The following is an 18,232-nucleotide window of genomic DNA, read 5'->3' on the forward strand; positions in this document are numbered from 1 at the left end:
TCACAGAGCTGATGTCAGTGGATGTCAAGGCGAATCAGTGATGTTCATAATCTGATTTGAGGGACCAGCCAGGGACACAGATCTCAGCCGAATGGCCTGTGACATCATTTTGGACTTTTTCACACTTGCTCCTATGGCTTGGTCCAAACCAATGTTTGATTTAACCATTGTTTCGCCACAAAGGTCTCTCCCATGGTACTTCTAAGTTTGAACCAACTTGGATCTGTGGAACCGCAGAGGATGCTATAAAGGGGGTATGCGGAAAAACTAATATAAAAATGTCAAAATAAATAAGTTAGGGCTTCATGATGTATTGAAATAAAATCAATATCACAATGTGGCTTAGTGGGATTGTCACATTGTGCAGGCTGCAGTTTAGCAAAATAAATATTTGATTTAAGACTGGAGCATGGCATTTACACACATGTAGTTCATGAAGGATACAGTGATTCTGCATCAGTGCATCTAAGAAAGGCTTGACTCATTTACTGTGAATCAAGCTGTTCCGAGACTCTGATATCATGGCAAGACTCAACAATATGGCAACAGCTAGCTTGAAACACGTTCAGGACAGCTGATTGAGCTAGTGCTGCAGTGTCACAAATGTTTATCACTTGTACATTGATTTTAATGGTTAATTGCACAGTGTTTTCTGTGTGCGCACACCCAAAGCTCGCACACAGAGAGCCGTGTCTCTGACAGCGTGCAAACACTGAAATCTCTTTCGCATCTGCTTGCACTTGAACAGGCAAATACACTCAAAATTGTCAAAATACCTGTCTTGGCAAGTATTCTTGTTTGGTTATGTCTTAAGTAAATGTGAACAGTTGAGAAAGAAATCCGATATGTATCAGTAAATTAGATCTGTACATTAAAAATACCGCAGCCTATACTGTACTGTAACTGTACTTGATTTTTGTCATGGGTTGCAGTACTGGGAGCGAGGAACGAGGAGAACTTAGGAGGAAGTACAAATAGACAGTCTTTAATAATCCACAGGGGCAATACAGGCAGGCATGAACACACACATAGCACACAAGGATGACGATAGACACTGGACGCTGGACACAGGAAAATACAGGGTTTAAATACTCAAACTAAACAAGATAATTAATCAAACATAGGTGGAACAAATGGAACTAAACGGGAAAAGGATCAGGAAGTCCAAATAAGGGCATAAACAAACAGGAGGGAAAACTAGGTAAGGCACATGGAACAAAGACAAAAACAAAACCGATTTTTGTTCATTTACTTATTTCGACAGGGCTAGTAAAAGTTTTGGCATGCACCACAATTTTAATTTTAATTTATTATTATTATTATTATTATTATTATTATTATTTTTTTTTTTTTTAATGTTCTATGTAGATGCACTTCTCAACACAATCACCCCACTAACTCTAAAATGATTTATTCTTTCCAATAAAGCTGTTCAAGTCAAGGTGAAAATTCTTATAATTTTTTTCATATTGCAATATATCGCAATGCTAGATTTGTGCACTCCTAAAATAAGTTAAAATTCAACAAATTTGAAATTACTACAATATTACTGTTTAATGGTGCTATCTAAAGACCGGTTGAAATTATAGGGCAAGATTTCCTAAACAGGGCAAATCAGCATGAGAGTGCAATCCCATTAAAGCATTGATGGGATTGGAAAGTTCTGCAGATGATCTACTGACAATGTGCAAATTAAAAACACAGACACAGCCAGATTATTTCCGTAATGACAAATGCAATTTACCAAGAACAGCGCAAATCAGCTTTGGGTCGCAAACAAGCAGAGTGATCATAATCACGGGCAGGTGATCTACTAACAACACAGGTGCAAAATGGGTGTGATAAGTGTAAAGGCCCGTTCACACTAAGAACAATATCTATATTAACATCCACACCAATGGATGAAAACATAGTTATATTATAAGCTCATGTCTGTTGCTTTAAAAATGTTTGAGCTCTTTTATGTTTGGATTGGATGTCAGTGTTTTTATCATTCATCAGGTGAGGGGAAAAAAAATCATTCATTAAGTGATTCCAATACTATTGTTCTTCTGTGTCATTATTGTTATAGCTGTGGTAATATGTATAATCAGTTTTTAGTGTTTTTAGGCTGTAGATTTCTGTGCACCTTTCTGAGATGATTTACTGCATATTTCCATTAGCTCTTTCCAGAGGAAAAAAAAAAGAAATCCTCCTCCATGGTGTTAATGGGAGAGGACGGATGGAGGAGGGAATATTTCCTAGTGTTAGTGGGTGCCTGATGAACGGTGCTCGACGGAATCAATTTGGCCATTGGTCTGCGGATAACTCTCCTCTAGACAGGGCCTCTCGTGTTTTGCTCCTGTACTCTCTCCTTTTTCTTATTCCCCCTCCTCTCTCCTCCTCCCCCTCCTTTCCTCTGTTTGGATGGATAGATAGCACTATAGGTAGTTCTGGATCATGACCACTGAGTTGTGGCCCAAACAACGCTGTCTATTTTTGTCCTTCCAGTCATATCACTAAAAGCGAGAGGCGGGGAATGAAAAAGCCTTACAGTAGTATTTGTCCTCTTAATTGCTCAAACGGAGTTCTGGAATGGAAGAATCAATCTTCTTTATTGTTATGGTAGGGGAAATTAAAGGCAATGGAGTTGGCAGTATTTTATGGTGCTGTTGTCAGCGCTGTAGCGGTGCTTTATTACTAATCAATGGCAAGTAGACTGACCCGAGTCCAGGAAAAGTGGCCTGCAATGTCAGCCGCTGTTCCAAAGGTGTTCTTACAGTAATCACCTTCTTATTTCCATGAGCGTAATAGGGATGTGCAAAATGACATATTTTCAAAATCGACTAGGCAGTGGGTTAGTCGATCAAGTAGTCAATTAGTTGGTTTTAAGGAAGTCTTGTTAATTAGGGTCCATCAGACCTCGATCAGATGTGTTTCTTAGAGGGTATAGACACAGTAAACATTATTGTATTAAAGAAAAGCTGAATGGAGCACAAAAAGCTACATGAATATGTTAGAAACTATTTTCAGAACAGTGTTAAATATAATTTTTAAGATGCATAAGGTATATTAATGATATATAGTATATATGATATTTGCATGATATTTACAATTCTCATGAAATATTAATATTAATTCATAACAAATATTAAAGTTTTGGAAAGTCAAGACCTTGTTATAAAAAGACATATGTGCTGCATTTGTAATTTATTTCTGAATAAATTAATAGATCTGGGGCCTGTTTCATAAAACAAATTTTCCAAATAAGCCAGGTTTATTTCAGTTAGTCTGACTTCTTGTCATTTGATTTGGTTCAAAATAAGTCAGACTAACTGAAATAAGCCTGGCTTGTTTTATGGAACAGGCCCCTGAACAATAATGACTGCAGTGTCAAATATATAGGCTAAATATTTCATTTTTAATGCACAATCATTCTATAAATTTGAAGACCTTAAAATGATGCATAATAGCAGGAACATTGCTAATAGCAGGCATTTTAAAGTCTGACAGTTAATGTCTTGACATTTATTGTTGAAGGTAGTGGATCGGTTACAAAACTGGTACTTTCATCTGTAGCAGCTGTGCTTTAAAGTGGATGAATTTAAAGATGCAACTTCTAAGAGAGTTTTACAGTTCTGACAGCACTGGGAGACTGTTCACAAACTGAACATTCAGCATGCTGTCAGCACACTAAAACCATGTCCAAGACGTTGTGCTTCTTAATTTATCCTCTTTAAAACACTGCTGCTGAAGTATTAGAAAGTAAATTGCAAACAAAAAATGCTGTTTTTGGTACCTTCAGCCAATAAGCTTTGTTATGACATAATTTTGTCATGATTTTTTTGATTGGCTAAAAAGCCTGTGTATTAACCTAATGTTGGCGTTCCTGCACCAGCCAAGTGTTGAGATGGAAATGCTAACGTATAGCTGTTCTAAAGAGTTAGTTCACTCAAAAATGAATTTTTTTTCATAATATACTCACCCTTATGTTGTTTCACAGATAAGACTTTCATTCATCTTCAAAACACAAACGAAAACATTTTTAATGAAACTTGAGAGATTTAACTTCCTCCATTGAAAGTCAATGAGATGTGGTCTTGAGCTTCACAAGAACGTGTATCTTTACCATTTTTAATGTGCTTTTACATTGTCTTTACAAACTTAATGAAGTGTCAGTGGAATGTACAGAAATTTCTCATGCTTTCATTAAAAATATCATTAAAAATTTGTGTTTCGAAGATAAATAAAAGTATAATAAAGCCCGATTCAGACAGTAAATGTTTCTCATATGGACGTCTGTAAAAATAAATGTATATATCACCTCAGTGATAAAACTCATGGATTCAGATGGCGATTTATTCACAGTGGAGGAGCGAGTTCTGTGATCCTACAAACCCAGTAACACGCTGCTCACGTGGCCAGTCACATGATTGTCTGCTGTAAATAAAATTGATTCTTATTATTGTGTAGAATGTATTTAAAAATACTTATTATTATGTAAAATGTATTCTTATTATTCCAAGCATATTTTATAAAGTATAATCCTATTTATTATTTGATTATTTAAATCTCCTGTTTAAAAATAGGAAAATAGGCACGCTATAGTTGTATATAATTATACACATATCTGTTTATAATACACATTTTAAAATTGTATTGCATACCTGCTTCTGCCATAATAAAGACCCATTTCGAATGTTTACGTGCTTTTCTTCTCTTTCTGCTCCCAGTCGCTGTGGTGGAACAGTTATGAAGTATTGTTCTTTTAAATACTTTCCAGCATTTCAGAAATAAATATGTATGCAAATTACGCCGAAGTACAACGTGACCTTACGGTATTCGGGAGTGCTCAAAAAGGGTTTAAACACTGAATTTTGAATCGATTTATTCTCGTAAACTCAGAGATGTGGATTCAGGCGGCAATTAAATTACCACACGACCTTGGTGTATGTCAAAAAACAGTACGTAATTCGGCCAGGGATTTTTACGGGGGTGGTGAGAGAAAAACACTGACATCCTGGATTCGGACGGCATTAAAATCACCAACTACCCCTGTAAATGGTGAAAATCACTTGCGTCCCCCTGAGAAACAATTACCGTCCGAATAGGGCTTAAGAGTGAGTAATTGATGTAGAATTTACATTTTTGGGCTAACTATCCTTTTAAGATTGTAGACCTCATTGCAATAAACCAATCAGATGTTGGATGACTAATCAACAAGCTGACCTTCCTGAGCAATCCTTAGAACATAAGAAACCAACTGTGTCCAAACTTTCAAGTCTTCTTCATCCTCTTTGGTTTCTTGTCTACATCTTTCCCTTAGTAAAACACTCTTCTGACCCTGCCTCCTTTCTGTCTCCTTCCTCCTTCTCCTCCTTCGCTCTGTCTGGCTCCAGCGCTAAAGAGTCCCCAGACTCTATTTCTCTCAGAAGCTGCAGTACAGAATTAAGCCAATCTGTCTTCATATTACTGCCTGTGTGCGGCCTAGATTGATCTGGCTGCCTGCCACTCCAGGCGGACACAAATCATTGGCTGGTCATGAAACCCTGGTCGCCCCTCTTTTGATTGACAGCGCTCTGCCTCGTCTATCTTGCACTCTTTTATTCTCTCTGCTTTCTCGGAATTACAGTCTCGGCATGTTATCTGTAAATAACACACATTTCATTATAAGATGGCTGGCAGGTACATTTTCTTCTTCCTGATCTGCTTAGTAGAGTCGTTTTCTTTAGTCATTCAGGGAATGCATTCGCCGTTGGTTGTAGATTTGCACATATATGTCGTGACCACATACACAGATAATCAGACATGCTCTAAAGAGAAGACACAGTTTCATGCAAATGTGAGTTTGGTACCATCAAATAATAAGATCTTTCTGCTTTCATAACAATATTAGTTAGTTGGCATGACATGCTAGCATAAAAAAAAATTTGGCCAAGTTTGATTTAGTACTGAGTGCATGTTCCTGGTTCAGTAGCCTATGTTGTTGAAGCCTATAACTAGTGCTATAGACAAGATCAGCTCATTCAAATCCAAGACCAGGCTTTCCTGTAGCTCAAATAGTAGAGCATGGCGCTAACAACGCCAAGATCATGGGTTTGATTCCCAGGGAAAGCAAGAGCTGATAAAATGTAAAAACTGTAACTTGAATGCAATGTAAGTCGCTTTGGATAAAAGCGTCTGCTAAATGCATAAATGTACATGTAAATGTAAGACCAGGCCAAGACTTGAGTAGGCTCACTCAAAGTCAAGCCTGACACCGTGTCTACACACAAGTAGCGCAGTGCGACAAAATAATATAGAAGCCATTATAAACAGTGACGCTGTCTTCACTGGATGCGGTGCAACACAACAAATCCCCGACAGTAAACTGATGTGTCGTTCAATTTATGACGTACTGACACAATAATATAGAACCATTTTTAATGGATGCTTTGTCATGTTCAGTGTAGACAGACTTTAGCTGTTGCGGCACAGCATGGTGTGAGATTAGAAAAGGTTCAAGTCTGAGTCAAGACAGAGACCGAAAGAGGGTCTGAATGATTTAGCCTGGTTTTGCATTTGTGTCACACAAGCCAGAGAGTGTGCACCTGTCCAGAGACGACAAAAGCCGACAGTGTTGTCGCCTCGCTTCAGCAGCATCTTGACCAAAAAGCTGTGCTTGAACACACCACACAGACTACAGTTTGCCGACTACAAACCAACACATGCGTTATGCGCCCGCATGAGTGTGATTAGCTGTTGATATAGGCAGCTATCAATATTCAGTAGCATATATTCGTCATTTAAAATGAGAAACCGAAACAAGGATATACAAGATAGACGCAGATAATACAAAATGTAAAAAAACAGCCCTTGCTTACCATTTTGAATATCAGTTTTGTTGATGACTTTCTTCATTTTAAGCGGCTCATGTTGTTATGAAAATATTCGCATATTGGAATGCGTGGGAAAAATCACAGAACATTAGAACAGCCTTCTGTCTGTGTGTCTGTCCGCCTTCATTTACTTACTAGTTTTCATTCAATTCTCGGGCACTGATTCATTCGCTAAACTCAACATCCAATCAGAGTTCTCACTCTCCGTGATGGCCCCAGATGCCGATTCGCAAACTGCCGATAGCCAAAAATGAAAATTAGTCCATGTTTTACTTGCAAATATGGATATTTGTTTTTACAAAAACACATTGATTCGCTATAGGAGGCCTTTTGTCACCCCCCGGAGTCATGTGAAGCACGTTTTATTATGGATGGATGCACTTTATTTGACTACTTTTGGACTGTTGAACAAAAACACCCGCCCACTGCCATTATAAAGCTTGGAAGAGCAAGGACAATTTTTTAATATAACTCTGATTGGATTCGTCTGAAATAAGAAAGTCATATACACCTAGGATGCCTTGAGGGAGAGTAAAACATGGGCTAATTTTCATTTTTGAGTGAACTAACCCTTTAAGACCCAGAATATGCCCTAATCCAAGAACCTGTTTTTGGAGGGTCACTGTCCTGCAGATTTTAAATCCAAACTTTAAGGGGATAGTTCACCCAAAAATGTATATTAATTACTCACCCACATTACTCAACTCTTTTTTTTTTTTTTGGCACACAAAAAGTATTCTCGTAGCTTCATAAAACGAACCACTGATGTCACATGGACTATTTTAAGGATGTCCTTGCTACGTTTCTGGACCTTGAATGTGGTAGTTCCGTTGCTGTCTGTGCAGGGTCAGAAAACTCTCAGATTTCATCAAGAATATCTTAATTTGTGTTCTGATGAATGAATGCTTATGGGTTTGAATTAATGACAGAATTTTAATTTATTTGGGTGAACCATTCCTTTAAACACTTGAAGCAGGTATTCAGTCTTACCTTGGAGCTGGACGTTTGGCCCTCCAGGAGCAGGATTGGACACCCTTGCCCTAGTCCATGACAAGACCGAAAACATGATAATATGGTCTCAAGTACTACAACACTTCTTGTAACCCATGGGTTTGCAGCTCTGGGCCTCGAGATCCACTTTCAACCCTCCTTAGTCCTACTGCTAGGGACCAACTGTCCTGCAGAGTTCAGTTCCAATGGCGGGGCCTGATTCAAGGCTTGTTGCAAATTATTTTTTGTCCAAACATCCTCTATTGTGTGGTGTCATTATGATTATTTAACTGCTGCCGATTAGGCATGGGATCTCAGTATGAGATTCTGACGGTATGATAACCTTTAGATAAAAAAAATGTCACGGTATCACAGTATTGCGATTACAGCTCTAAAATATGTTATTTTTAAATGTCTGGGTAAAAAAACAACAAGGTTTTTTTTTACTGACCACAATATATTTTATTTTTAAGAAACATATAGAAAATTTTGGAACAGTAAACATGTCAGGCTAAATAATTAAAATAAATAATTGAATTCCTGTTAATTAAATTAAGTGCAGTCACTTAAGTGAGCCACAACCTGCAGCTCAACAATAATCAGAACATAAATACATTTTTCTGTAAAAAAAAAAAAAAAACCTTCTAAATGAAAAAACAATGCTGAATCTCACCTGAAAGCCAGCAGTTTGTTTGTTTTTTAAATGACGTGATTTTGAACAGATGTAAACAATGGCGGGAGGCTTAAAATTATAGACGTGATACCAGCTAAATTTAATTATTGTACTAAATCGCAGAAACTTAGTACTTTAGTCTGCTATTCCCCGCTCTGTGAAGTAACGTGAGGGAGGAAACTACCTGACGTTAGCTTGTTAATTAGCCATGTTATCTGCCTCGGTAGCAAGCCAAATAGTGTTTATTTCAACACTGAAACAACCGGCGAATGGGTCTCTGTCTTGATCGAGGGTGAAAGAGGGAGAAATGAAGATGACACAGATATATCGTTTGTGTACGACCTGGAAGTATTTATTTAGCGATCGGTGCCAAAACCTCATCTGTATGGAACATCGTTGTGTACGGAACATTAGTCTACATTACCCGAAAAATTTCCATAAGGCAGACTTTGTCTTTTTCGATGGGAGAAAAAGTTACAGGGATTCACTTCCTTCGGCCATCATCCTACACACAGGTTACTCTCACTGACCGCTCGCACCAACCGGAGGAGGAGGGGTCATGTGACTAACTACGCTCTTCACTGCTCACAACTGAGGGAGTCATGCACTTTCCGTCTTTGACGACACGTAAAAAACTGTGCATACCGCAGGAACGGCATAATGGAAAATTTGAGTGGTTTTGAAACCGTGAACTTTCCAAACCGCGGTATACCTTGAAACCGGTTATCATCCCATGCCAACTGCCGATTGAGACTGAGTGTTCCCGAACATAAATCGTAAATATCAAACATGTTTGATATTTACAACTTTGATCGGGCTGCCACTGACGTGATGCCCGTGATCACCTACCAGATATTGCGTGCTTTTATAGCTAAAACTTGGCAGCCACAAACATGCCATGAAAGTAAACTACTGAGAAAGAACATCGGTCATATTCTTTTTCTGATTTGTTTTCACTGTACAACAGAACATGCTCCAGGAGAGCCAGCTGACAATGTTGGTTGTCCTCCATGTGTTTTCTTCTCTAGTCACGTTTGATCTAGCGAGGCTTCGTGAGATCTTGTCACTGTGAAATCATTCCTACAATCAACAAGTGTGTGGTCTCGCAGTCTGGTCGAATCATCTAGTGTGCATGTTCAGAGGATTATAGGGCTAAAAATCAGTTGATACTGTCTTCATGTCTGTGGTCTCCCATGGATTTAAAATTAGTTAAGATTTGAAAATCATCTAGTGCAGTGGTTTTGTTGCGAGACTTAAAAAATGGGCTGCCAGGATGATTTAAGGAAAACGTATGTAAGTTCAAGACTCAGGAAAGAAGCAACTAAATAAACATAAACAACAAAATGAAAGTAACCGCAACCACCTCAGGTCAGAATCAAATGTGTATTTGTGTTTGCGGTCTATTTTTGCAGCGTTGTACATTGTAGCAAATCAGAGACATATCTGTTGATTTCTATAACGAAATGGCCAATCAGAGGATCTTGAGGGAGAGTAAAACATGGGCTAATTTTCATTTTGAGTGAACTAACCCTTTAAGACCCAGAATATGCCCTAATCCAAGAACCTGTTTTTGGAGGGTCACTGTCCTGCAGATTTTAAATCCAAACTTTAAGGGATAGTTCACCCAAAATGTATATTAATTACTCACCCACATTACTCAACTCTTTTTTTTTTTGGCACACAAAAGTATTCTCGTAGCTTCATAAAACGAACCACTGATGTCACATGGACTATTTTAAGGATGTCCTTGCATCGTTGTGTACGGAACATTAGTCTACATTACCCGAAAAATTTCCATAAGGCAGACTTCGTCTTTTCGATGGGAGAAAAAGTTACAGGGATTCACTTCCTTTGGCCATCATCCTACACACAGGTTACTCTCACTGACCGCTCGCACCAACCGGAGGAGGAGGGGTCATGTGACTAACTACGCTCTTCACTGCTCACAACTGAGGGAGTCATGCACTTTCCATCTTTGACGACACGTAAAAAACTGTGCATACCGCAGGAACGGCATAATGGAAAATTTGAGTGGTTTTGAAACCGTGAACTTTCCAAACCGCGTATACCTTGAAACCGGTTATCATCCCATGCCAACTGCCGATTGAGACTGAGTGTTCCCGAACATAAATCGTAAATATCAAACATGTTTGATATTTACAACTTTGGATCGGGCTGCCACTGACGTGATGCCCGCGATCACCTACCAGATATTGCGTGCTTTTATAGCTAAAACTTGGCAGCCACAAACATGCCATGAAAGTAAACTACTGAGAAAGAACATCGGTCATATTCTTTTTTCTGATTTGTTTTTCACTGTACAACAGAACATGCTCCAGGAGAGCCAGCTGACAATGTTGGTTGTCCTCCATGTGTTTTTCTTCTCTAGTCACGTTTGATCTAGCGAGGCTTCGTGAGATCTTGTCACTGTGAAATCATTCCTACAATCAACAAGTGTGTGGTCTCGCAGTCTGGTCGAATCATCTAGTGTGCATGTTCAGAGGATTATAGGGCTAAAAATCAGTTGATACTGTCTTCATGTCTGTGGTCTCCCATGGATTTAAAATTAGTTAAGATTTGAAAATCATCTAGTGCAGTGGTTTTGTTGCGAGACTTAAAAAAATGGGCTGCCAGGATGATTTAAGGAAAACGTATGTAAGTTCAAGACTCAGGAAAGAAGCAACTAAATAAACATAAACAACAAAATGAAAGTAACCGGCAACCACCTCAGGTCAGAATCAAATGTGTATTTGTGTTTGCGGTCTATTTTTGCAGCGTTGTACATTGTAGCAAATCAGAGACATATCTGTTGATTTCTATAACGAAATGGCCAATCAGAGGATCTTGAGGGAGAGTAAAACATGGGCTAATTTTCATTTTTGAGTGAACTAACCCTTTAAGACCCAGAATATGCCCTAATCCAAGAACCTGTTTTTGGAGGGTCACTGTCCTGCAGATTTTAAATCCAAACTTTAAGGGGATAGTTCACCCAAAAATGTATATTAATTACTCACCCACATTACTCAACTCTTTTTTTTTTTTTTGGCACACAAAAAGTATTCTCGTAGCTTCATAAAACGAACCACTGATGTCACATGGACTATTTTAAGGATGTCCTTGCATCGTTGTGTACGGAACATTAGTCTACATTACCCGAAAAATTTCCATAAGGCAGACTTCGTCTTTTTCGATGGGAGAAAAAGTTACAGGGATTCACTTCCTTTGGCCATCATCCTACACACAGGTTACTCTCACTGACCGCTCGCACCAACCGGAGGAGGAGGGGTCATGTGACTAACTACGCTCTTCACTGCTCACAACTGAGGGAGTCATGCACTTTCCATCTTTGACGACACGTAAAAAACTGTGCATACCGCAGGAACGGCATAATGGAAAATTTGAGTGGTTTTGAAACCGTGAACTTTCCAAACCGCGGTATACCTTGAAACCGGTTATCATCCCATGCCAACTGCCGATTGAGACTGAGTGTTCCCGAACATAAATCGTAAATATCAAACATGTTTGATATTTACAACTTTGGATCGGGCTGCCACTGACGTGATGCCCGTGATCACCTACCAGATATTGCGTGCTTTTATAGCTAAAACTTGGCAGCCACAAACATGCCATGAAAGTAAACTACTGAGAAAGAACATCGGTCATATTCTTTTTTCTGATTTGTTTTTCACTGTACAACAGAACATGCTCCAGGAGAGCCAGCTGACAATGTTGGTTGTCCTCCATGTGTTTTTCTTCTCTAGTCACGTTTGATCTAGCGAGGCTTCGTGAGATCTTGTCACTGTGAAATCATTCCTACAATCAACAAGTGTGTGGTCTCGCAGTCTGGTCGAATCATCTAGTGTGCATGTTCAGAGGATTATAGGGCTAAAAATCAGTTGAAACTGTCTTCATGTCTGTGGTCTCCCATGGATTTAAAATTAGTTAAGATTTGAAAATCATCTAGTGCAGTGGTTTTGTCGCGAGACTTAAAAAAATGGGCTGCCAGGATGATTTAAGGAAAACGTATGTAAGTTCAAGACTCAGGAAAGAAGCAACTAAATAAACATAAACAACAAAATGAAAGTAACCGGCAACCACCTCAGGTCAGAATCAAATGTGTATTTGTGTTTGCGCTCTATTTTTGCAGCGTTGTACATTGTAGCAAATCAGAGACATATCTGTTGATTTCTATAACGAAATGGCCAATCAGAGGATCTTTAGTGAGTCAGAATCCACTCACCGCTCAGAACACGAGTGTTCTTGTTCAGTGCAGAGGGAAGCTCGTGACGCAAATCCTCTGATTATAATGAACAAAGTGTAGGTGATGTAAATAAGAGATTACTTGTGCCGTGTTGACAGTTCATTGATTATAGAGGAATTAGAGATCGCGATAAACTGAAATGAGTGACAGCTTTTCAAGGAAGCACACTTTGTGCTATAAGCCTATAGCCTATTCTCCATTCAGAATTTAAATAAAAGTTTAGTTTTTCATGCTGCTAAGAGGGCCAATGTGGCGTACTGATCTAGTCTGTCCCAGGCCTAAACCAGAGATCTTCAACACGGGACCTGAACAATTTCCATTATTGGAAAGGCCATGATACAGCATGTTAAGTTGAAAATGTTGGTGAGACTGAATGCAAGTTTGAAAACTACCAACAGTTTGTTGTGAAATTTAAAATTGAGCATGTCAAAAAGGTTGAGAACTGCTGCTCTAAAGGCCACTTCACACCAAGTTCGATAACTAGCATCCACTACTGTCACCTTTCACTTCATGCTAAATTCTGGGTGTTTTTAAAGCACACAGGCGAAAAGCCAACAATTTTTGTAAATCGACCGGAAATTACTATCTTCTGCATCTACATCTTTGAGTCGTTTGCCTCGTTTGAGCATGTCACATCGGTCCTTTTCTTAAATATGAAAGGATGACATTTCACAGTAAACCGGAATGAATTGAGGGTTTATATTCGGTAAATAAGTGTTTGATCAGTCCACTCAAGAAACTGAAGCCAAACATCTTAAAGATTCAATTTCCAGTGAGATTCTTTTAAAACCACAGGAACACATTCTGTAAGATTCAATAAGACTCTCCATCACCTCCACATTTCGTTCAGGTAGACACATTCTATATGCATCTCTCTCAATCTCTGCACTTATTATTTTTTTTTCCATTTCACCCTGTGCTCGGTTTACTCTTAACACAAATTTATTTTAGATGGTTCAGGCAATTTCCCCTGTCATGGTCCAATGAAACCTAGACATGAGGTCTCAGATAGCAGACGTAATGGGAGCTGCAGAACTGGGGGTTAATGTTCTTGTTAGTTGTATTTAGCTTGTTGGGACCAACAGCACCAAGGTCATGGCATGAGTTTGATTTCCAGCCAGCTCTAACCAGTTTTTCCATCTTACAGTGTGAATATTTGGACGCTGTGCTCAGTAGACGTGAGTCATTTGAGCAGATTTGTCACTACACCCGTGCAAACGTAGCTATGCATGTTCAAGCAGGCTGCCTTTGTCTTTTTTGTGACTTAGTTTAAATCAGATTCTATGTCAGGTTTTATGACCAGAACTCCACATTTCCTAGCAATTGTACACAGGCGTCAAACATTGCGTCAGCTTTCCAAATGAACGCATCTGCCCCGGAGGATGAAATTTTATTGCTGCAGTCTGACATTCAGATGAAGGCAGAGCTTCAGCTGGACATTTTTGGAACTTCGATGAGAGAAAATATCCCAGCATCAGAAGATGTGCACTGAACCTTGACAGCCTTGTTTGGCTTAACATACTTCTGTGAGACAGCATTTTCCCATATGAAGATAACCGAATCCAAATCCCGCTCAACCTGAACTGATGATCACCTGGATGCCTGTTTAAAACTCCCCTCGGCATCTACTCTGCTGATTGCATTGGCCTGGCTGATTCATTTGAGTGCACGCCATCTGAATTTTTTTGTTTCTTTGAATGAAAAGTGCTTGCATCATTTTATTTGAATAACGAAATCAGAATTTCTTACACTGTAAAAAATCCAATTAACAAAATGTTGGAAGGGCAGAAATGTTTAAGTTGAACTAATTTTATTGCTTGGGCTTAGCTAAGACATATTATATTAAGTCTGCACAAATATATTTTAAAAACATTAAATGAATGGTTATTTTCAAATCCAGTCAACATTCAGAATGCTAAATGTTGACTAAACTAATAAAAACAAATCCAGCCAACACTGAGATCATTCTGCACCTGCACATGCCTGAGTGACTTTCCCATACCCATCTTGTCCAGTTCACAAGTCAGGTAAGTTGCACTAAATAAATGTTATTTTTTGACTAAATTTAACGAGAAAATCATGCAACATATTATTTTTTTGAGTGGACATTTAGAAAGTGTTTTAAGTGGACAGTTAGTGGCACTGAATAAATATTTGTACTTAACGTTAGACTGAATTTATCAAAATGTATATTAAAAAGGTGTAGGCCTAAATGTTTTATTTAAAACGTATATATATTTATACACAAACGTACAACATATATAAAAACATCTAATAAGCGTTGTATGATATGCTATGTCTGAGGAAAATTTAAGTGAAGGGAATGCCACAAGTAACTTGTTTAAGCCCTTGTTTAATCCATAAAACACTTAATGTCAAAAGCTGTGTTACTATAATGAATTTTAGCTAATTTTGGCGTATTATATGATATTTTTGTGTTTACGTGACGTGAAAAGATATGACGAGATCACGCGTTCCTTCTCTCTTTTATAAGCCATTATTCTTAATAAGACTTACCTTAACCACAGTAATGCGCTCATTTGAAGTTAACATGGGCGTGTTGAATGGATTTTTGCGTGTGTAAACTTTTGCAGTTGTCCCGTGAAGTAAAAAAGACGACATTAAACGTGACTAACAACCAGCCACGGTGAAATGTCGCACTTTTCAAACGGGGCAGATTAACGTTACACGGTTTCTGGTCTCATGAAGGCGCTTCAGAGAAGATTGTCGTTCCAAATGAAAATGAACAACTGAATCGTTTCACAAGGCCGTTCAAAGCGTCTCAGTCAGTTCCCGAGGTAGTGAATCAGTAGATAGTGCACTGGGGAAGACCGTGGCTCAGTAAACACTGGGACAACCGATCAATCAATTTGTAAAATGTCACCACTGGTATTTATCAACAACAGGCAGGACCTTTATATTTTCATATTATTTTTATGCTATTTGAGGTAACTTAGCCCTATAATATGAAATGTACATGTTCTATTACAAATCCAGTCAGCATCAACGCTCCCTGTTGTGCAGTGGATTGTGGAATGGATTTGTGCCAAAAAAAAGGAAAAAAAGAAAGGTTGCAACTTCTGTTTCATCATAAATTTAATTAACTGGTATTGATACATTGTAAATGATTTAAAAGGCATAATTACATTTTTTGAACTTAAAATGTACTTTTCCTTCTCCATCAGGGTGTGGCCAAAGGTTTCACTGGAACTTTGTCATAGTTGCAGGATTTCAGATGTAACCCAGTCAGTTCTTCCAAGGCACCAAACACTGGCTCGTGACCAGACTGCTCCACTGCAACTACATACTGTGTGTACCTTCAAGACGAGGAGTTTATTGTTTTCATTCCAGGTAATGTGTGTATATGTTTAGAGATTTTACTACAATTATAATTATTATTATTATTATTAGTTTATTTATCAGGGACAATGTACAAAAAACATTAATCTTACGAAAAGATGCTTTGTACCAGAGTTAGCAAATGCTAATTTCCATCTGCAGTCCCCGGGCAGGTGCACATACTATAAAAACATTACATTACAAATAACTGTCAATAGTACTAACAAATACATGCAATATTAATTGAACAGTGATCATTTAAAACCAATCAAATGTTCAAATGAAAAACTAATCAAAAAACCATCACAACCTAAAATATGTACAACATAGTCAAAAAACATTTACTTCAATTTATTACATAATATTACATTTATAAACTTTAAGTGTACTGATGCTGACACAGCTGGTTATCAAGGATATATTTCTTTAAGTTTCGAGAGAAATTATTCAAATCTACAGGCAACTTTAAACTGTCTGGAAGTTGATTCCATTGTTTAATGGTTTTAAATGAGAAGGCTGTCTGTGCAAAGGCAGAGAATCTTTTCGGGACAGCACAGTTTCTGTGAGCAGTGGAGCGAGATGTTCGGCTCGTTTGTTCAGAATAAAGTTTTATGATTTTTTTTATTGAGGGTGGAGCAATGTTATTAATGATTTTGAAAACGGTTCTTAGATTTGTATATCGAATTAAAGAGTCAAAACTTGATATTTTATTTTTACTAATGAGCTTTATTGTTCTCAGTGGCATCTACGCTAATATTAGTCTGTTTCATTCTTGTTCCGAGGTGACTGTAGCCACCAGATCCAGTCCGTATCCAGATCAGATGGTGGATCAGCACCTAGAGATGACCTCTACAGCCCTGAATGTCAGTGGAGACCATGTCAGCTAGATGAGCCCCAGAGACAGATCCCCTCCAAAGACCTTGTTGGCCATCGAGACAAGATCACAAGAACCAGACAATCCTCTGCTCAATCTGACCTGTGTTGCAGCCTAGAATTAAACCACGCCATGTTGGTTTCATCTGGTCAGTGGAGAACTGCCCCCTGACTGAGCCTGGTTTCTCCCAAGGTTTTCTACTCAATCTCTGTCACCGATTGAGTTTTGGTCCTTGCCGCTGTCGCCTTTGGCTTGCTTATTTGGGGACGCTTGGCTGATTGCACAGACATTATTGGAAGAGAGCTGAACTGGATGATGTCAACACTGAATCACCAATGAACTGACTTTAACTGGAAAAATGACTTGTTACTGTCCTCTTGCAATATTGACAAACTATTTTCGCTATATAAATAAAGGTGACTTGACTATCCAAGATGTAGGTGACTTTTTTTTTCTTTATTCCTGTATGTTTAGTCTATATGTTATAAATGGAGAACGTTATTAAATAAAGGCTATTATGTGTTGTAATGTGTGTGTTTTTCAATCAATCAGTCAATCATTTTTAATAATTTTGTTAAACTATAAAAATATATGTTTATTTATTTCTTACGATAATTGCCAAATAATAAATCTTAGTTGAGGTAACATATAAAACACATGGAGTAAACGCTTAAATTTTAATTGACATAACTTGCTGTAGTCTTCTAAATGTTTGACCAATTAAAACATTTTAGTTGAATGGACTATAAAACTAGTTCAGGTTGAGCCAACTAAAAAATAACAATTCAGATAACACTTTGAAGCCAGAAATTGACTGAACATAAAATTTCTGTGGAACTAGTTAATAAATGATAATTAGTTGAAACCGCTTGAAATTTTTTACAGTGTAATTTAAATTTACATTGTCCCCTGTAGGCCAAAAGTGAGGGTCCACATAAAAAATTGGGATTCCAAAAATGGAATTTGATCTTGAAAACAAGCAGAATTTAGTATTTTGAAAAATGTAAAATAAATAATTTTATGACCTAAAATGAAGATAAAATAATGTTAAGGCTACTTAAGGCACTAATCCAAAAAGCATAGTTTTGACCTTGATCATGTGACACTTTTTACAGATGGTCAGTTGTTCTTGCAGAAGTTGCGACTGACTCTACTTAAATATTGTGACATATTTTCAACAGAAATGGAATATTGAATACAGGGCATTTTAATTTAGTGCTCCTCCTCTCCATCTCTTG

The 18,232-nt window shown here is 38.0% G+C and overlaps 1 protein-coding gene across 4 annotated transcripts in view; it reads left to right on the forward strand.

Annotated features, from left to right (window-relative positions):
• Positions 1-18,232, forward strand: part of prkn (parkin RBR E3 ubiquitin protein ligase) — a 141,481-nt gene that overhangs the window by 15,101 nt on the left and 108,148 nt on the right. The gene's annotated exons all lie outside the window — the stretch shown is intronic.

This window comes from Onychostoma macrolepis, chromosome 13 (genome assembly GCF_012432095.1).
Source record: "Onychostoma macrolepis isolate SWU-2019 chromosome 13, ASM1243209v1, whole genome shotgun sequence".
Lineage (NCBI taxonomy): Eukaryota > Metazoa > Chordata > Actinopteri > Cypriniformes > Cyprinidae > Onychostoma > Onychostoma macrolepis.